The following is a 21,899-nucleotide window of genomic DNA, read 5'->3' as shown; positions in this document are numbered from 1 at the left end:
CTTGTGTGTTCTTTTGGACCTGCTTTTTGGTGTTAACATGCATCTTCGGGAAGCAAATCTTTCCATCTCTACCGAATGCTCTGAGTCATAAGTACTTATTGTGTTAGCTAATAGCATAAAATACAGAAATAGTCATACCCCTTGACTTATTACACATTTTGTTGTGTTACAGCCTGAATTCAAAATTGACTTAATATATTTTTTGAACCATCTACACACAATACCTAATAATGACAAAGTGAAAACATGTTTTTAGACATTTTTGCAAATGTATTGAAAATTAAATACAGAAATATCTTATTTCTATAACTATTCACACCCCTGAGTCAATACATGTTAGAAGCTGTGAGTCTTTCAGGGTAAGTCTGTAAGAGCTTTGCACACCTGGATTGTACAATATTTGCACATTATTCTTTTTAAAATTCTTCAAGGTCTGTCAAGTTGGTGGTTGATCATTGCCAGACTGCCATTATCAGTTCTTGCCATAGATTTTCACTAACTAGGCCACAATCACTGTCTCCAAGTGTTTGTTGGAAAGCAGACTGAACCAGGTTTTCCTTTTATTGTGTTAGATTTACCCCAAACATAACGCTTTCTATTCAGAACATATTTCTTTCATTGCCAATTATTTTTTTGGTTTTACTTTAGTGCCTTATTGTAAACATGCATGTTTATTCCAAAACTGTACAGGCTTCCTTTTTCAATATGTCATTTAGGTTAGTATTGTGGAGTAACTAGAATGTTGATCCATCCTTCGTTTTCTCCGATCATAGCCATTAAACTCTAATTATTTTAGTCACCATTGGCCTCATGGGGAAATCCTTCGTCTCCAGTAACTGAGTTAGGAAGGACGCCTGTATCTTTGTAGTGACTGGGTGTATTGATACACCATCCAAAGGGATATTCAATGTCTGCTTTTTACATTTTTTTTTACCCATCTACCAATAGGTGCCCTTCTTTGCGAGGCATTGTAAAACCTCCCTGGTTTTTGTGGATGAATATGTGTTTGAAATTCACTGCTCGACTGAGGGACCTTACAGATAATTATTTGTGTGGGATACAGAGACGAGGAAGTCATTCAAACATCATATTAAACACTAGTCCATGCAACTTATTGCGTGACATGTCAAGCACATTTTTACTCCTGAACGTATTGAGGCTTGCCATAACGAAGTGGCTGAATACCTATTGACTCAAGACCATTTCAGCTTTTCATATTTAATTCATTTGTAAAAAATATCTAAAGACGTACTTACATTATGAGGTATTGTATGTATGCCAGTGACACAAAACCTCCATTTAATATTTTTTTATTTCAGGCTGTAACACAACAAAGTCAAGGGGTGTGAATACTTTCTGAAAGCACTGTATCTTAACACACAGTACGCCCCTTGACAAATGGATCACTATCAAATGGTCTCAAACCAACAAACTTGGCTAGTTGTAAAGTGCTAGTGTCTCATATCAGTTTGTCATAAACTGATATCACTATTTTGTTGTTACAGTAGGACATACTTGTTAGGCTATAACTCATTACAACTCGTCAGGCCATGCACTACCCCTGAAGAAAGCAGGCTTCATCGAGAAGGCTTCAGCGATAGGTCACGGAAAGTGTAATCACTTTATCAATGATTTCATCGCAGTTCTTGTAAACCTGCTACCTCTCTGATTTGAAGTTGCACAAAAGGTTGCATACCATTACTGTCCTTGGAGTGCCTTCTAAATACCAGACTCACAGATTGACCTGATCTGCTGCTACACTGTAGTTCATGTGTTTCACCATCAGTAATGTACAGTTTACGGCGTCAGGTTTTGTTTTGGTTGTGGGAGATCCAGTGGTTTGGTTCCTATGGGGCTGCTCTGAGTGTCGGCGACCATATTGTCTCTTGCGGCTCTGAAGTTGCATGGAGTTGACTGTAAAAGGCCACTCAGCCTCTGCGGATTGGCTTCCTTCTTAGGTGTGTTTGGTATGTGCGATGGGCTACGTTGGTGGTCTGCCAGCTGCGTGAGTTTAACAGCACCTGTCACAAGATCCATTAGCCCCACAGCTGTAAAACGGTGTGAGGAACTCGCCCTCGGCCCCCCACTCCCACCTCCCCATAACATGTACCGATGGGGATAAGATCCCCATCCAGGATGTCGAATCGCTTTGATTTCTCAAGCGCATCGATGACTGAGAATCTCAAGGCTACAGGAACAGAACTATATTTTTGCCATTTCCCTCTGTGTCCCAAGTCCCCACAGCAGTGTCCCGTATGTTGTTGTATGTTGCTGTGTTTTAGACTTGAGGAAACCACTGCAGCAGAGCACATGTACGCAATTAGAGAATCTGGCATGGGGAATCGAGGGCAGGGATACTGACAATGTTGATGCTGTGCTGTCGGCCGCGTGTTTGTTCCACTGCCAGCCCTAGTTGACTGTTGTTGCGGTTATCCGGTGAGGGGGGAGGGAGAGAGAAAGGGTGAGGCAGGGTGTAGGGGAGAGGAAATTGATTTGACTGATTTGACACGATCAGCTGGGCAGTAGGGGAGAGTGGGGTAAGCTGAGCCATTTCATTCAGCATCACTCCATCAAGGGAAATATAGTATTATTTCTGAGCCATTTATTTCTGAGCCATTTCATTCAGCATCACTCCATCAAGGGAAATATAGTATTATTTCTAACAAAGATGTCTACATATATTTCAGGATGTTGTGTATCCCTGGAAATAATTTGAATTCATGTATCCCTGGAAATAATCTGAATTCATGTAAACATTACAGTTTTGAAAACATAGCTTGTCCAAAAAAAGTGGTCTCTTGGCGCAACTTACCAATGGAGGATGGGGTAAGTTGAGTCGCAGGACAGGATAAATTAAGCCGCTTACACATTTCTGTACTTAAATATTACCACTACCTTTTTAAAAAACCACGTCCATCTTTATTTCCCAAACACAATTCAACACAATCACTTTTTTGTCTTTCCTTTTCATCATCTTTTAACACAGGCTTAACACTATTAACAGAGGCCAGACCGTGTTCTTACCTCATATCCCAGCGTTAATGTCTTGCATTACGCCTGGGAAGAAAACACTTCAATATGCTCAACTTGGCATTGGCTCAACCATTGGCTCAACTTACCACAAGGCAAACATTTTGACTATATTAGCCCACAAAGCTAAAAGGCTGCACTTTCATGCTAGGTTTAGGACCCCATATTGAAGCTTATAGCAACTGATGTATAGAAAAATCTTAAAATGATCTACTTCGGTTTAGATACAAGCATCATGAAACTTCTAACACAATAAATGAATTTGACATGGTTCCATTTTTTTTTTTTTTGTACCTAACTTGCTTACCGCTTTTTCCATGTGGATTCTTCCTTCAGTCTCCAGGAAATGGTAACCTCTTCCTAAATATTTGGTCAAATTATTCATTTTCTGTATGGTTTCCTAGAAACAAGGGTGGCTCAACTTACCTCAACTCCCCTACAGCGAGCCAGAAATGATTCATCGAGTCGCTGCTTCTCCAGTTATGAATATCTATCTCAATCAATATCCATGCTAATGTACCTATATATCTACGTCATTGTTGTCTCTAGTAAATGTTTTCTTTTTGTTCACTGCTTTCATTTGATATGGATTGGATCTAGGCCTATGTTTTACCAACTGTCACCTGGCCATTGCCAAGAATGAAGTACCTAATAAATGTACCAATTCCCAAAACTTCACCTGACTCGGTCACAACCCGACCCTATTCATTTGATAATATCCCTCTTAGTTGATTAGGCTCCAGCTCCAGCACCAGCTCTCACATGCTATAATTTATAACTCTGCTTTTATGGGTGGAACAGCATTGCCTTTTAAGAACAAAATGGCTACTGAACTGCAGGTTCACGTGAGGACAGGCCAGGTACAGTATTGCGCAGTAGTGTAGCTCTCTCCCTCTGCCATTAACCGCTGCCTGGTGAGCAGAAAGTAATCAGGTCTTGTGAAAACAGTGGAAGCTCCGGAGCTGGGCTGCTGCATATGTCAGGCCTGCATATTCTTGTTTTTATAGGTCTGACTCCATTCAGCTAGGCCTTCAGGCTAAATATTTATTAAAAATTGAGAAAGACAGGAGGCTAGGTTAGCCTATGCTAGGCCTAGCTCTGTACTGTAGCGTTAGCCATTGTAGCAAGGATTTCTTGTAATTGTAGCAAGCAGAGTTTTGTGGTTTCTAGGATATACCACTTTGACCTTTACCCTTTAGGGTTCAGCAGTGGCCCTTTAGCCACCTAAAGCTTTTCTTTATGATGTTCATTGTTGAGAGTTGTCATTAGCTTAGCATGTTTTTAGCCCGCGGGACTGGATTGGCCTTGAACTCCTCATACATGAGATGTTATTGGCTCTGGGGAGGCTGTAAACTGACAATGTTTCAATCTCATGGCCCTGTCTGCTACAAACAATTCGATGTTGGCTCTCCTTCAACACCCCTCACTCCCTCCATGCCTCCACTCTCTCTCCATCACACATGCTAAAGGCTAAGGGAGGCCTTAACCCCGCCAATGAGCTAAAAGACAAAGGCAGGTTTGTGACTTCACCCGATAAAGCCCCCTCTGTTCATGGTATAGATCCATTGGTGTCGCCTCTCCACAAAGACAATGCCTTTAAACATCAGAACACATAGACAAATAGGCAGAGGCCATTCTCCCTTCTATTGTCCCGGGTCTGGACCAGACAGACAACCAGCCTGGTAGGCAGCAGGGCAGGCAGGGAATAGAGAGACAGATTACGCAAGGGCCTGGCATTGTATCATGTCATGGTAAGTACATCGTGTACATTACACACACACACACACAAATGCTCAGATTAGCACATACGCTTACACACACTCACAGATGCTCTTACACAACACAACACAAGACACACACACACACACACACAGCGGGTGTACTGGAGCTGAGCTAACACAAATAAGGGTGTGTCCATGTATTTTCTCCAATGGTTCTGGAAGGAAAGTATGCTATTATTACATGACAGCTTAATGGGAGCATTAATCATCAAGCAAATCAGCTAATAGGGCATGTGGCCTTAATATAACACAGACCGAGAATATATCTCAGCAGTGACAGACCCTCTACCGTAAGTTTGCAGAACAGAATGTCTGTGTTTTCTCTATAGGGTATGGACTCAACACCCTCCAAAACAGAGCTCTACCTTATTTTCCCTTTCCCTATTTCCTCTAGTTTTCTTTCTCTCTCTCTCGTTCTGATTTCTGCAGGCGGGGCCATGTGGCGCGTACAGCGCTCACACTCTCATCCTCTCCCTCTCAACCTCCCTCTCATTGTGTCTGCAGAGGGCATGTGAGGGAGCTTTCACATGAAGGAGAGAGCATAGCACCGCTGCACAATTACACATACAGAAAGACACACATTGACACATGGAGAGGAGCACATTGAGCAGACATACACTGACACCACCACATACTCTCTTTTCTATTACCTCTCCCAAAGCCTCTTTGGGCCTCCGTGGATTTGTGTGTTTGCGCCCGTCTGCCATGGGCCTGTCAGTGGGAATCAGATGTGATTGTGTGCGGAGGAGGGTGAGCTGGGCATTTGGGGAGGTGCTTTCTCTGCTCTCTAGAGGGCGTGCTATCTCTTGCCCCACTGGACACACTGTCAGAGGGTTTTAACTAGATGGGATACAGCTTTTGTCAGATTTGACTTTTCATTGCAGGTTAGGAGAATTTACGCAGCATGTTAGGATAATCCACAAAGCAGGTTAGGATAATTAGGTTAATGTTAGGTAAAGAGTTAGGGTTGGCTAAAATGCAAAATAAAATATTATTTTGATGTTAATTTCACAAAAGCTGTATACTTTCTAGCCATGATCCTCTGAGTACAAACTAGTACCCACACTGGGCTGTTCACTCAAATGCCTGGCTTTATTTCAAGGATTTTTATTTATCCATAAAAGTGAGTGTGAGTTGTGTTTGTGTGTGTGTGTGTGCCCATTCTGTGAACCCAGGTGTGTGATGACTGTGCCGTTCCGCATGAATGAGTAATATGACCACTCACAATTATTCCCTGAAGGAGAGGAAGAGAAGGGGTGGAGGAAAGAAATAGCCTAAAGAGAAAGACAAAGGGAATACAAAAAGAGTGTCTGCACATTGAAGAAGGGGAGAAAAAGTTCAATTGTGAATGTGCACAGGCATTCATACAGTCTGCTGTTGGCCTATACACTGACCCTGGATTGGCAACAGTATATACGACAACCAGTGGATATCTTTGACCCTAAGCCCAGGTCCGTCCCTAGAGGTTACATATAGTGTTGTAAATCACTTTTTTTCTCTTACGTCACTGTTGTTTTAATAGGGCCAATCTAGAGCTGGGCGATATGGCCAAAATATCTCATCACGGTATTTTAATTATTAAACGGTATGACGGTATTTTATGTATTTGAATAATAAAAGTAAAAAATGTGCTTTATGAGTAGTGCGTGATCCTAGGGTGGCAACACATACATTGTAGTTGATTTCAATGGGTCTTTCTCCACTTTGATTGTTTTATACTTTTCAATTAAATTTTCACCAATTTCTGAATTTCCTGCACTAATTTGAGATCATTTCCACATTGGGGGGCTGCACGATATGGGCAAAATCTGGCCCTTATTTTTAACCAAATGTTGCAATTGCGATTTGACTTGTGATTTAGAGCAAAACACTTTGGTGAACTGTTGGAATCATGGAAATATAATTATTATTCTAATTCTATAGTTAAACTATAATAGTGGGCACTTTGAATACAGTGTTTGACATGACAACAAGTTAAAAATAAAAGGTATTGTGAAAGGGTAGGAACCAAAATGTTGACAAGTGTTTCCTAATCTTTGGCTTCATTGAATGTTTTCTCTTAGATACTTCACGTAGCTAACATTCTTGATTCACGTATTCCTCTTTGATTTAGAAGATACTATTGCACAAAAAAACATGCAGATGTACTGTCTACACCATCACTGGTATTATCAGGCTCTATAGCTAATTACGTTTGCTCTGACTCAGTACATTTATTAGCTAGCGATAATTAGCGAGCATTAGCGATAACTAAATTTAGACCCAATTTAGTAAGAAAGTAAAAACTAGCTGTTTGCAAATGTAAGAAACACAAACTATTAGTATAATTATAGAACGCTAGTGGATTTATATTAAGAAGCAAAGTGAAAACAGCATCGTTGTCATCAACATTGTTTCATGTGCTGCATTGACCATGCAGAGACTGAACGCAAGTGTCTCGTCGTAGAGGATCAACAAATGCGCTCCTTGAGTGACAGGGGGCGTAGCTAGGTCTGTGTGGAAAGCAGTATGGAGAGTGAGAGAGAGAGAGTGACCGAGAGGATGTAAACTCAAAAATAGACTTTACACACCGCGTATCACATTTAACAAACCAAACATTCAAATAGCGTTAAAGAAGGTAAAGTAAAAACCTAAACTGGTCAGTGCATCAATACAGGTATATCGTAAAATATGGTATACCGCCCAGCCCTAGGCCAATCAATGTTTCTCAACTGGACATCAGTAGAACCTGACCGTCTTGACAAGCGTGAGCTCTCCAGGGAGTCATTGGCTGTCAATGTGTTACATATGTGTCGGGTGTGTGTGTGTGTTAGTATAATAGTGATGCAGGCAAAAATCGATACAGTTACATATCACAATATTATTTGAGATGATTTTTATGACTCCAAGTATCGATTTGTAAAAAATACACTAGGTAGCGTCAGCCGGGCTGTAGTTATTACCCACAGCGCCATGGCCGATGTAAGACTTTTAAACAGGTTAACACTCGAAATGCCTCCGGGCCAGACAGAATACCAGGGTGCATTCTCAGAACATGCACAGACCAGCTGGCAAGTGTCTTCACGGACATTTTCAACATCTCCTTGTCCCAGTCTGTAATCCCAGTATGTTTCAAGCAGACCATCATTGTCCCTGTTCCTCAGAACTCTTAGATAACCTGCCCAAACAACTATCGTCCTGTAGCACTCACATCTGTAACCATGAAATGCTTTGAAAGGCTGGTCATGACACACATCAACACCATCATCCCAGATACCCTGGACCCACTCCAATTCGCATACCACCCCATCAGATCCACAGATGAAGAAATCCCTTTGCACTCCACAATGCTCTCTCCCACCTGGACAAGATGAATACCTATGTGAGAATGCTTTTCATTGACTACAGCTCAGCATTCAATGCCATAGTGCTCTCCAAGCTCATCACAAAGCTCGGGACCCTGGGACTGAACACCTCCCTCAGCAACTGGATCCTGGACTTTCTGACGGGCTGCCCCAAGGTGGTGAGGGTAGGTAAACAACACTTCTGACCCTCAACACGGGGGCCCCTCAGGGGTGTGTGCTTAGTCCCCTCCTGTACTCTGTTCACCCATGACTGTGTGGCCACACCCAACTCCAAAACCATCATCAAGTTTGCTGACGACACAACATCGTTAGGTTTGATCACCGATGACGATGATACAGCTTAAAGGGAGGAGGTCAGAGACCTGGCAGTGTGGTGCCAGGACAACAACCTCTCCCTCAACGTCAGCAAGACAAAGGAGCTGATCATGGACTACGGGAAACGGAGGGACGACGACACCCCCATACACATCGACAGGGTTATTTATTCTTTTACATTTTTTATTTCACCTTTATTTAACCAGGTAGGCAAGTTGAGAACAAGTTCTCATTTACAATTGTGACCTGGCCAAGATAAAGCAAAGCAGTTCGACAACCTACAACAACACAGTTACACATGGAGTAAAACAAACATAATACAGTAGAAAAATAAGTCTATATACAATGTGAGCAAATGAGGTGAGATAAGGGAGGTAAAGGCAAAGGCCATGGTGGCAAAGTAAATACAATATAGCAAGTAAAACACTGGAATGGTAGATTTGTAGTAGAAGAAAGTGCAAAGTAGAAATAAATAAATAATGGGGTGCAAAGGAGCTAAATAAATAAAATAAATAAATACAGTAGGGGAAGAGGTAGTTGTTTGGGCTAAATTATAGATGGGCTATGTACAGGTGCAGTGATCTGTGAGCTGCTCTGACAGCTGGTGCTTAAAGCTAGTGAGGGAGATAAGTGTTTCCAGTTTCAGAGATTTTTGTAGTTCGTTCCAGTCATTGGCAGCAGAGAACTAGAAGGAGAGACGGCCAAAGGAGGAATTGGCTTTGGGGGTGACCAGAGAGATATACCTGCTGGAGCGCATGCTACAGGTGGGTGCTGCTATGGTGACCAGTGAGCGGAGATAAGGGGGGACTTTACCTAGCAGGGTCTTGTAGCTGACCTGGAGCCAGTGGGTTTGGCAACGATTATGAAGCGAAGGCCAGCCAACGAGAGCGTACAGGTCGCAGTGGTGGGTAGTATATGGGGCTTTGGTGACAAAACGGATAGCACTGTGATAGACTGCATCCAGTTTGTTGAGTAGGGTATTGGAGGCTATTTTGTAAATGACATCGCCGAAGTCGAGGATCGGTAGGATGGTCAGTTTTAATAAAAATAAATAATATACAATATACCACATTACTTCTTACTAATACATTTATTGTTTTAGAAACATTACAAAGCATGGTCATCAGTATTTTTGTTCATTTTTTTTTATGTAAGTATGGCCCAAAATATTTTGGCTGCTAAAAAAATCTGAGTGGCTGGGCAATTTTTTTAATCTACCTGCCACAGTGGCTGGTGGACCAAAAATAAAATCTTAGGCCCTGGAGAGGACCATGTTCATTCCTTGGTGATGTGGACACCGAGGAACTTAAATCTCTAGACCCGCCCCACTATAGTGGTCAAACGACCTCCACTCATCACTGTCAAACGCTCCCTGAAACATTTCAGCGAGCAAGCCTTTCCAATCGACCTGGCCCTGGTATCCTGGAAGGATATTGACCTCATCCCGTCAGTAGAGGATGCCTGGTTATTTTTTTTAAATTCCTTCCTCACCAACTTAAATAAGCATGCCCCATTCAAGAAATGTATAACCAGGAACAGATATAGCCCTTGGTTCTCCCCAGACCTGACTGCCCTTAACCAACACAAAAACATCCTGTGGCGTTCTGCATTAGCATCGAACAGCCCCGTGATATGCAACTTTTCCCAGACAATAAAAATAAATAAAAATAATTGTGGTATATTGTTCAATTTAATAAAACATTTTGTGACCCAAGTCTTTTTACCAAAGTATCAGATGAGGCAGAATGTTCAGCTGGCCCTTTAAGGGCGGGGGTTAACGGGGCCACTGGTAACGGGGCCACTCGAGTTGTCTGTGTGAGATTTGGGATCTAACTAGGGCGCCTCTTTGCTATCAGTTAAAGCAGCAAACTCAAACTAACGCTGAAAAACAACCGAGCTTCTGAACAAAACTATGTAAATAGCCAACAAACACGAGGGCAAGACTTTTGAGTAAATTACACCAACTTTTATGTCTGTGCGCAGAGCCTCCAAAAATGAATCTTTCAGCACTTCACTCGGAGCACACAGCTCTCCTGTCAGGCAGTGTTGCTGCTTGAGGTGGGATATAGGATTTAGATTTCTTTGTGCGAATAGCATCCATGAAGCAAAACAGCAGAAATACTTTGAAACAGCTACTGCAGCATTTTGTGCTCATACTTGACTTTTGACTATTTTTATTTGCAAATGTAATGCTCGCGCTGTAGAGCCCAGCAAATTTACCATCCGCCAACGTGGCTGGTGAAATATACATTCTTACCGGCCAACACTTAAATACTTACATTTGGCAAGTGGTGGGTGTTAATTTTATGCCCTGGTCCTCTCTCACCAGTACAGTTGTGAAGAAATAAATCACCTGGGCCGAGCTCCCTTCCATCCAGGACCTCTATTTATTTTATTTTTAAATGTATTTTATTTAACCTTTTATTTAACTAGGCAACTCTGTTAAGAACATTCTTATTTACAATGACGGCCTACCTTGGCCAAACCCTAACCTGACCCAGATGGCGTTGGGCCAATTGTTTGCCACCCTTTGGGTCTCCCAATCACGGGCGGTTGTGATACAGCCTGGAAAAGAACCAGGGTCTGTAGTGACGCCTCTAGCACTGAGATGCAGTGGCTTAGACCACTGCGCCACTCTATACCAGGCGGTGTCTGAGGAAGGCCTGGAAAATTGTCAGAGACCCCAGCCACCCAAGCCATAGAGCGTTCACTCTGCTATCGCATGGCAAGCAGTACCGGAGCGCCATGTCACGGACCAAAAGGCACTTCCCCAACTAGAAGACTGCTGAACTGTTAATCTAATGGTTACCCAGACTATTGCATTGAGACTTTTTCACTGACTCTATGTACACTCACTGGACACAACACAACAAATTGTGAAATAAGTCAAGGGGTATGAATACTTTCTGAAGGCACTGTATATACCCTCAACTACCTCCTCCCCTCTGCACATTGACTCGGTACCGGAACTCCTTGTTTATAGCCTTGTTATTGTTATTTATTGTGTTACTATTATTAACATTTTGGGGGGAAATATTCATACTTTTTAACTGCGTTGTTGGGAAAGGGCTCATTACTAAGCATTTCCCGGTGAAGTCTACAACTGTTGTGTTCAGCGCATCTGACAAATAAAATTTGATTTGATTTTCATCCTATAGCTTGTTCTCCATCTTTTTAAATAGTGAGCCAACATGTTTTCATCTTTTTTATTTTCATGACTGATGAAACACATTTTCTCATGCTCTTTCTTGTCTCTCTTCAGCAGACTTATAGTCAGCAATATGTTTGGAACATCAAATCGGAATAAAATCGCAGTATCGAATCTCGATACGTCTAGAATCGTGAGAATCGCAATACATATCGTATCGGCACTTAAGTATCGTGATAATATCGTATTATGAGGTCCCTGTCAATTCCCAGCCCTAGAGGACAGGCTGTGGTTCGAGTGGCTGAGTATAATAGACGACAAATTGATTCCAACAAAGCTGTTGTGCTATTTCTGATGCTAACTATTAATAGTACTTTGACGTATTATGACCTGTTTTGGCTGTTGATACCTGTGTATCGATATGACCTTGCATGTACAGTAAATGAACGACAGAACTTTGATGCATTAGCTCGTTTTCATCTTGTTTCAAACTAAGTCCTACAGTGTAATGAATGGAACTTTGAGCCTTGAAATATTCATGCAGCGGAATCAAAGTTGTGGTATTCTGACTTGTCTCCCGGCTTATGCTTCGACTGTGAACTTGGAAGGCCCATCTTACCTGCAGTGTGGGAGCTTGTTTTAATGATATGGAAGCACAAAGGAGCTGTCGTCTTTAATTATGGAAGAGTGTTAGCTTGGCCTCACGGCTCGCTCCCCTTTTCGTTCCCTTCTTTCCCACTTTGATAGTCCTCCTTTCCTCTCTTCTTTTCAACACCGACTTCATACGGCCCTTTGATTTCCTCCCCTGTCCTGCACGGAGTAATCCCTGAATCGCATGAGTCACCTCCGCTAAGCAGCGATGAATGGGTCAGGATGGGCGCTAATGGCGTTCAGCACCCGACGCTAGCTCCTTGGCCCTGTTCTCTGGTCTTTAACAGTGTGAATGGATGCTGGATCACGCCACAAGTTGTTGCCAGGCACCCGTTGCTCCTCTTAACAGAATGCATGGGCCTTCATCTGATGAGCTCTAAATTAGGTGAAGAAACCCTCTCTCCCTTAGCTTGCAAATTTGGGGACCCACTGACTAAATATCAACCTTGTAAATTTGATTTAAGATGAAATCCACTCTGCTGATGATATTTGCAGAAATCATACTACAAATGTAACTGAGGTGTTGGTAACAGAACCATGTTGAAAGAGAGACGCGGGATGGACATGGGACAGGGAAGTGTGTGGGCCTTGATATGTGTTCTACTGTAGCCACAACAGGAATGTTGCTGGGGGCTTACCATACAGTACGCCTCACACCAAGCAAGCTGTGATCGGGCTTGACGTAGGGGGCACAGTGGTGAATACTAGGGAAGGCACAGAGGTAGTCATGGAGGTGGTCTGCCTACCCCAATACAAGGGTCCTAACAAGACCGCACAGGGATAGTTGGGCTTACAGCATTGTCCCATGTATGCCGCTCTGGTAAGAGTGGCTTAGATGAGACATGTTACTAGAAACCTTTGACATGTGTCCAGTTCAGATGATCTAATTGGTTTATTTATCCAACAGTAATAAGTGTGCGTCGAACTTGAACATCACCGATGATTTGACATGGACCAATACCCAGGGTCCATCCAATCATGAGTGTGAGTTAGTGTAGTCTGAATTAGAGATAGGCCCGAACCCTTATAAAGGAAAGCGATTCCATATCATTTTCATTCAAGGGATGTGTGTTTCTCCATCACATTCGCTCTTCTATGAGCTTATGCATAATGTGTTCAGAGTACTAAGAAAACCTGTTATTCCCAGCCCAGATATTTCCCCCCTCCCTCTGTCATGCTCACAATTACTGCATTTAAACACACCGGCCCAATAGCCGCTCTTTCCCTCCTTCCCAACCCATCTTCCATGCAAATGAACTCCAGGCCACTGCTGTTCGCTGCTTGACCGGCAATAAATTTGAGTTTTGACAAGCCGTCAGAATTGTCTTTCCCTCCTCCCTTTCATCTGCCTCTCTCTGCGAGCTGCCCAGTTGTGCAGCTGCTCATCAACTTGGCCTTGTCTTTATCTCTCTCTCTCTCTCTCTCTCTCGTTTCTCTCTCTCTCTCTTTCTCTCTCTCTCTCGTTTCTCTCTCTCTCTCGTTTCTCTCTCTCTCTCGTTTCTCTCTCTCTGTTTCTCTCTCTCTCTCGTTTCTCTCCCCCTCTTTGAGGGCTGTGTGTTATACAATGTGAGTGGAGTCTTTCAGTGGCTCTAAACGGCCGCCCTTGGAATGACACCGTGAACATGTTTTTTTTCTTTCTTTCTCTGGCTAGTTTGGACACACAGATGGGCTGTAGGTCACAGATGGGCTGTAGGTCACAGATGGGCACGTGTGTGCGCTTTTTGTCCTCAAGCCACAATGGCTCTTAGCTGAAGATGATATGATTCCTAGAGAGGTTTGCACGTGTTAGAGTCATGCGAGCGCAAGAGTGACCATCTGATATGCCGGACATGGTTATCGTAACGCCATGGCTTCATGTTGAAACAGTTCCTTTTAAGGCATGTATTAGATCAGATAACTGCTAGAATTGCATCAATGTGTGCTAATAGCCTGAATCTCTATCGATGCCAGATGTACAGATGCCACAATACTTTGTTTAGATCAGCTTTAAAACCATACAACTTGGTTTTGTTTCTCTTTCATGAGAGTTGTTTGCATCATATCTTATTTTGTGGCTTTAATATCTTTATTTTATATTCATTGGACTATAGATTTATATTTGTTTCATTAGGTCTATTATTTATTTAGTTTTATACTTCGCTGGTTTTTGGGATATATAACAAAAATGTACGTCAATACATTACATATCATAATACTGAAAGATGGCCTGGCTCCTCAGTCCCCTCTCAACCCCCTTACTGACGATGGATGCTTACCCGCCATCGCTGCCCTGCCTACTCTTGCAGGGGAGCCATTCGCCCCCCAGACTGCTGGTATGAAAACTGAGCATTGTCATTATTTCCTGATAACATTTCCCATTCATAACCTAACCTACTCTCTGTTTGACTGGGATTTTTTGCCTTCTTAACTGTCTCAAGGGAATTATAAAGTTGGTGAACGGTTAGTGTGTTAGTTTTTACATGATAATGGAGGTCAGAGTTCAACAACATGGGAACGGGGGGGGCTCCACATAACCAGTCCAGTGACCATGGTAACACTCCAAGGCCAATGCCACAGGCTCTATTAGGGATGCACACGCCATGCTCCTTAGCTGATTGGTCCTTGCTATCCAGGGTCCTTGGAATGCCCCTACTCCCTACCCAATTGAAGTCGAACTTTAAAATGGTTAAGGTAAGGGTTAGGGTAAGGTTAGGGGTTAGGGTTTAGCGTAGGGACGTCCCAAGGTTTCCGGATAGCACTAACCATAGCTGATTTGGCTTCAGAGTCTGAGCTCAGAGAGTAGTCGTCAACTGCCAAAGCTCCCATGATGCAACAGACCTTCTGGTTTCACATGAAAGATGAAGGATGCAAGAGCTTCAAAGTGCATATCTAATCAAACAATACAAGCTCCCAGGACCCATGAGCTGGATCAAATACACGCTCCCTTGACCCATGAGCTGGATCAAATACAAGCTCCCTTGACCCATGAGCTGGATCAAATGCAAGCTCCCTTGACCCATGAGCTGGATCAAATACAAGCTCCCTTGACCCATGAGCTGGATCAAATACAAGCTCCCTTGACCCATGAGCTGGATCAAATACACGCTCCCTTGACCCATGAGCTGGATCAAATACACGCTCCCTTGACCCATGAGCTGGATCAAATACACGCTCCCTTGACCCATGAGCTGGATCAAATACACGCTCCCTTGACCCATGAGCTGGATCATCAAATACAAGCTCCCTTGACCCATGAGCTGGATCAAATACACACTCCCTTGACCCATGAGCTGGATCAAATACACGCTCCCTTGACCCATGAGCTGGATCAAATACAAGCTCCCTTGACCCATGAGCTGGATCAAATACACGCTCCCTTGACCCATGAGCTGGATCAAATACAAGCTCCCTTGACCCATGAGCTGGATCAAATACAAGCTCCCTTGACCCATGAGCTGGATCAAATACACGCTCCCTTGACCCATGAGCTGGATCAAATACGTGCTTCCTGGACCCATGAGCTGGATCAAATACAAGTGCCGCTCATTCAAAAAATGGTATCTCTGCTGATCAGTACTTCACTTATGAGTTCAGGAAAAAGGTAGTCAAAGTTAACTGCTTGAAATTGATCAACAACCCTTGATGTCTGCTTATGATTCCTGGTTACCGCACTTGCACTAGCAATGTTCCCTCTAAGGTGCGCACAGCTCCCCTCGGACTGCCGTGCAGATTAAATATCAGCCCGAGCAGAGAAGTTTTTACTAAACTTTCTAGAGATTTTCTCTTCAGTTAACACTACGTTTTGCTCTGCTGTGGGAATTGTGCTCGAATCAATGCAAATATTAGCCACTTTCAATCTAACATTCAGTATTTGCAAAACTAACTGTGCAACAGATTTTCTTGTAGGCAGCGCGTATTGGAGTAGGATTCTATTGCATTGACATGTATGACTCAGGCCCGTACTCTAGACAGAACGGTGCCAACCAATCAGAGCTGCAGTAGGCCTATATGCAAATTGCCATTGCCATATATAGATCTGTGCCATTCACTTTGAACTGGATTGCCTGAGCCGTTGTGAGTAGATGCTTGTTTTGAGGTCAAAGCGAGAGCTGCATGTAGCCACCTGTGCACATTTGTTCATATTGTTTGCTAGTTAGTGAGTTATTAGCCCAGTTATAGCTCATTTCTAGTAAACATTGGGGGAGTGGTTGCTTCCAACAAGAGCACAGAATGTGTACATTTCTAGACATCTTTGAAAAGCGAGTCAGGTAAATAGCTTTTTTATGTCTTAAAGGGCCAGTGTTGTATTTTGAGACGGTCTTGTATAAGCTAACTAGCCAATAGGCAGAGGGTAGCCTAATTTGTCAGATTCTCTAATAATGGTATAGGAATAATAATAATTCTTAATTTTTTTTACGTGTATTTTTTTTTCCATCAAACAACAACATTTTCAGTCATCTCCTTGTCTGAAGGACAAGTGGATAAACAGGTTAATGTCAAGCCCTGCATGTTTTTGTAGGGCTACAGAACATTTAACACCACACATTGGCTGCTATGGTAGGCTGAATGATAGAACAGCCATTTCCATGTTAAAATGTTATGGGATGCATTTTCTCCATTGTTTTTATAGTAGGCCACTCTGGTAGACCTACATTATGATCAAAAAAGCCACTTGGCCACTGTTAAAACTGTAACTTAAAGTGGGTACAGCCTCAGTGTTCACAGTAAACATGCGCCGGAAGTTGCACAGAATTTTCACCATGTTCAAGTTGGCGCTCAGCAGACCTGAAATTTGCTCAGTGCCAGAATTTTTTTTAGGGAACATTGGTCACTAGCCATAATCGGGCCATCGCTGCATAGACGATTTCCAGTCACCCTGCTGCTAGATATCTTAATATGTTTGGCCCTGCACAGCTCCATCTCAAGCCCTGCATCCAAGGGGTGTATCCCTCGAGGCAAAACAGAGGCACGATCTGATCTCCTCAATCCCCACCATCAGTCACTGAACCGTGTGACAGGCCAGTGAATTACCTCCACAACATCAAAGCCTTGCCACCAGAGAAGGGGCCTTTTCAGGCAGGGAGAACTTGGGGCCCACCGAGTCTAGCCCCTAGGTGTTTTCAGTTGAAACAGACACACCTTGTACTTTATGCTCATGCGATCTGATGTTCTCCTCTTGGCAGGGATGTGATTTTTTTCTTCCCCACAACCCAACACCTTCCTTAGTCAGTAGCGAGGGGGAAACGCATCCCCACAAAAAGTATAGCTGTCTTGTAACCAGGAATCTCGTAACCTGCACAGGCACTCTCTTGGAAGTGTTAAAAGGTAAAGACGGTCTGTTAAACTGCAGCTTGGGTTGCACTTGTGATTGATTGTTATGCGTGGAGAGTGAGCTGCTTGGAAAGGAAGCAGAGTTACTGTTGCTATCGAATTCACGGAGCAGAGAGGGCCCCTTTCCTCAGATTCGAGATAATGTCGTGCACAGACTATGCATCAAGGCTACTATTTCGAAAGGTCTGCTTTGTGTTAGACTTCAATGAAATCGATTGAGAGGGCGGCCACAGATCACTTTGAAAGAAGTAAGCTGTTTTCATAGGGAGCGTTTAACAGCTTCCTATAGTGTAGAGTATTTTGAGTATAAAGGTTGCAGGGCACGACCTCGTGCCCCTAGGCTTGTCTGAGGTCAGCTAGATTGTCATCAGAAGGATCAGTCAGGGTGAACATAGGACACAAACCTTTTGAAGTCGCCCTGATGACATCACCCTCCACGTTTTTTTTCTCAGAACCGATCGAAGTTGGATTACGTTGACGCTGAGGTCGTCGAGTACTTAGCTTTTATCCCAAGGTCTACTGTACTCTCCCACAACTCCTCCCCTGTCCTGGGCTCCACTCTCCTGTGTGTTGACGAGTAGCCTTGGGAGGACTCCACATGTCTTATCGCGGAGAGACCTGAACTCTCTCTTTATCTTGTCGTCTTGCCTTTTGAAGTTGTGAATTATTGCAGAGTCGAGAGCCGTTTCAAATTAAAGTACCAAGTTCTATTTTTAGACCACAGATTCGAGCCAGAAAGGAGCTCCGAGTACAATTGACCTTGTTTGATATATGCTGTTGTCAGTGCTGGCCCCATTATAGCTTAGGTCATGGTTAATGGTTGTCCTCCTTTTTCAACGGACCCATTTGCAGCCTATAGAACCAGTGCGTCAGATGCATCTGCTGTGTTTAGGAAATTCAATTAGAATGATCAAGGAAATGCATGACACATAATAGCGGGATATGAAACGGGTGTCAGCTTTCCGTGGTGCATCCCATGTTCCATTGCTTGTCATCAGCAGGGAGAATAACATTAGCTAAAGTAGATTACATCTCTATAGAAACTAGTATGATTTCTTCTGTTCGTTCTGAAGAAGTACCGTCATGTCTACCTCTGAAGCAACCGTCCGGTACACAAACACAACCTCATTTTGCAATACTGTGTAACCTCATTGTTTACCATGGCATCCATTTATGCTTTGGTACCAGGAAGTTGTTATTGTTTACGTTTCAAAAGGTTAGTTATACACTGAGTCTACCAAACATTAGGGACACCTTACTAATATTGAGTTGAGAGCAGGTGTTCTTAATGTTTTGTATACTCAGTGTATATCTCAGGCCTAGCCTTAATTAGACCGAGGTCTCTACAGATGGACAACTGGACGTGTACATGATATTGCTATGAGTACAAAACTAGCACTAGCATACGATCGTTTGCCACATTATCAAAAGAATTTCAACTCGACATGGGATAACACGTGTCTCCACGTACACAAGCTATTGCGTTTACCAGCACACAAGTGCACATACATTCTCAAATGGTGCACACTCACCATACAGACACTACACATACTCTGTATATTCTGTTGTTCTGCATCAATACGGAAGTGCCGATCGCCGTGTTTGGCAAGGAAGCTGTACCCAGTGTTCAGTAGTCCGCAGCAGCGAAAACACACTTGGCAGGCGTCGTGAATCTGCAGCTTGAGCGAGTCACTGCGCTAACCAACCCCGCGGTGCCCGGCACGGCCACACACATACGCCCAGCTGCAGATGTCAGACGGCGAGGGAGCAGGTAACTGTTCCAGTCCAATACGGAAGCTACTCATCCCTGACAAGTCAGTCTAAACAGCAGCCGGCAGGGAGATTCCTATCTACGTTGGATAGAGTTATAAGCCTGTAGCTTCGTGGTTTACTAACAGGTTATCAGCTTAGAAAATGGATGTACTGTAACTGTAGCTACAGACCGTGAGTGCCTTTGGCTGTAGGATACTTTGATCGCTTTCTTTATAGGCAGAGCTTTCTTATTGTATCTTTTAATGGCCGAAACCCTCTTAGCAGATCGACTCAGCTCTAACAGAGGGCGTAATAAGGCTTCTCTTTTATTGCGTGAATTGTTCCCTCCCTTCAATCCCAAGGTGCTACCTTTTTTGTTTTCGTTGGTTGTTTTTTTTGATAGCGCTCAGCAGGGAAGAGCCCACAAGCTAATTCAGGACTTTCAGTCTGACAAAGGCGGCCTTTCACAGGGCTGAGGTGAGAACAGGGGAGTTGGCACTGTCCGCCTCATTCTGAAAGTAAAGCACCCGAGACTTGACTTTGAAGCCTGTGTTTTTTACCAGAAGACAGTCCCTCCTCTCCTTGACTCAGTAGGGTGCTCAGCCCTCCAGCTCTTCCTGCTTTTCGCTTTGCTCTGTTCCTGTATTCCTCCATCCATCTGGTCTTTTAACACGACTGATGTTGGTGGATAGTCTGACTCTTGTCACATACTGTCTGTGACAAGAGGGGTGGAAGAATTGGACCCAGCCTTCTCTCACCCTGTTCTCGTATGCTGCTCGCCTCGTCATGAACACATGGTGGAGTTATTCTCAGTGAGCTGGGTGCAGTCCCTTTTCACGGCACATCTGACCTCTATTCCTCAACTACATTCCCCCCACCACCAACCACACCCACCCACACAGATACACAAATAACAATCCACCCAAAAAATTCCCCCCTCCCCTGGGTCTTTGTCTACAAGCCCATGAGGCCCTCTGAGCAAACATAGCACCCGACCCCTGACCCTGTCTAATCAGGCACAAATTAGGCATGTCGAGAGGACGCCCCCCTACCTCCAACACCCCACTCCCACCATCCCATTTCCACAGGAGCAGCTCTTGCCATGAGGGAGGGATTCCCCCACCCCCACACACACAGGCATGCACGCACAGACACACACACTCATATACACACACACACACATGCACAGGGACACACACACGCCCTCCTCCCGGCGCTTCCCTTCGGATGGGACCGTAATGACATTAACAGCTTCCTCCTCCTGGTGAACCGTGGAACAGTTTCCACTCTGTACCCATTCCTTCTTCTCCTCTTTTTTTTCTCTCCTTCCTCTGAGTTCCATGTCTTTCATTCCCCCCCCCCCCCCCCCCCCAATTAATTAAGAGTAACGCAAACGACGCTGTAAAGGCCTGGGATCTACAACAACAGGAGTCCTGTTTCACAAGAGCTGATTACATAATCAGATTAAGCCCCATATCTAAGAACCCAGATCTGAGATCCCAGGCCCCAGCCAGCTAGCTCGCTGTGCTACTTTTCCCCTAAGACTTACCCCCACACCAGTGGGCCGCCAGCGTTTTTATGTTAATGTGCGCTCTAGTGTTATCAACAACCTCTTTATCGTTCAAGATCGTTGCTCTGTGAGAAGGTGTTAAAGTTCACGGTTAGCCGTTGTTATGTAAATGCCAGCTGAAAAGTACCAGTGGCCTGAGACAGATGCCAGCCCGCGTCGACGGAAACAGAAAAGTCTGGTGTAAATCCTCAGCAAACATGCAGGAATGTCTATTTCCGAACATGTTGTTGTTCTGCGTAGCACAGTCTGTAGCCCCATTAAGCAGGCTTTGCATGGGCCACAGATACGACTGCAGGCAACAGGTATGGCGGACATTAACAGCAGATTAGAGCAGAGTACTACAGGTGGTAGGGAGATTGAGAACATGCGTGTTAATACTTGCCTCTGGAGCTTGGCGCTACAGTTACATGGTGCTATTACAGGGGAGATCCATAGAGAGAGCTGTGTCGTGTCTGTTAATGTCTGCACGCGGGACATAGTCTTGTTAGAGAGTAGAAGAGAGAAAGAGTCTTGTCCCTATTGGTCTGTGTACTGCCTTCCTTGCACTGTTTGTTTTCCATATGCTTGTATTCCTCCCCTCCCACTGTGCTGTACCTCCTCTCCTTCTCGCCCTCTTCTGAACAATCGTCTGTTTATTTCTCACAGGGCGGAGGCAAACGGTCACACAGAACAAACTACAGGCCTGGGGATATCATTAACCTCCACACATAACAGGATACTGGTAGGTTTTACTGGCTGCTTCTCCGCCCCTATAGCAGTATGCGGTATGTCTGTGTACTGTACGCACACATACATGCACACGGATGTAGAGGTCTGCGAGGGGCTGATTTCTTCATCCGCTCCTGCAAGAATTGGTCCCGAACCCGACCGCAGTCCTGCAAATGTTATTTTAGGCATACTGTATGTGACGCAGCTTGCTTGGCAGCCATAGTCCCAGCAATTTTGCACCTTATAGGCAATATCAAAATGTGCCAAAAAATTGTTTAAGTTACCAGAGA

The 21,899-nt window shown here is 43.9% G+C and overlaps 1 protein-coding gene across 4 annotated transcripts in view; it reads left to right on the top strand.

Annotated features, from left to right (window-relative positions):
- Positions 1-21,899, top strand: part of LOC106579329 (thyroid hormone receptor alpha) — a 151,290-nt gene that overhangs the window by 46,782 nt on the left and 82,609 nt on the right. For 3 of the 4 annotated variants that reach the window (XM_014159158.3, XM_014159153.3, XM_014159152.3), the window contains one exon: positions 21,547-21,622. The exons of the other annotated variant lie outside the window; for it this stretch is intronic. The gene's annotated coding sequence lies outside the window, so the exon portion shown is untranslated. The remainder of the gene's footprint in view (positions 1-21,546; positions 21,623-21,899) is intronic. 4 annotated transcript variants of the gene reach the window in all.

The sequence above is a fragment of the Salmo salar genome, chromosome 19 (genome assembly GCF_965601325.2).
Source record: "Salmo salar chromosome 19, fSalSal1, whole genome shotgun sequence".
Lineage (NCBI taxonomy): Eukaryota > Metazoa > Chordata > Actinopteri > Salmoniformes > Salmonidae > Salmo > Salmo salar.
Note: the sequence above shows the minus strand (reverse complement) of the source record. Positions and strands in the feature narration are given on the sequence as shown.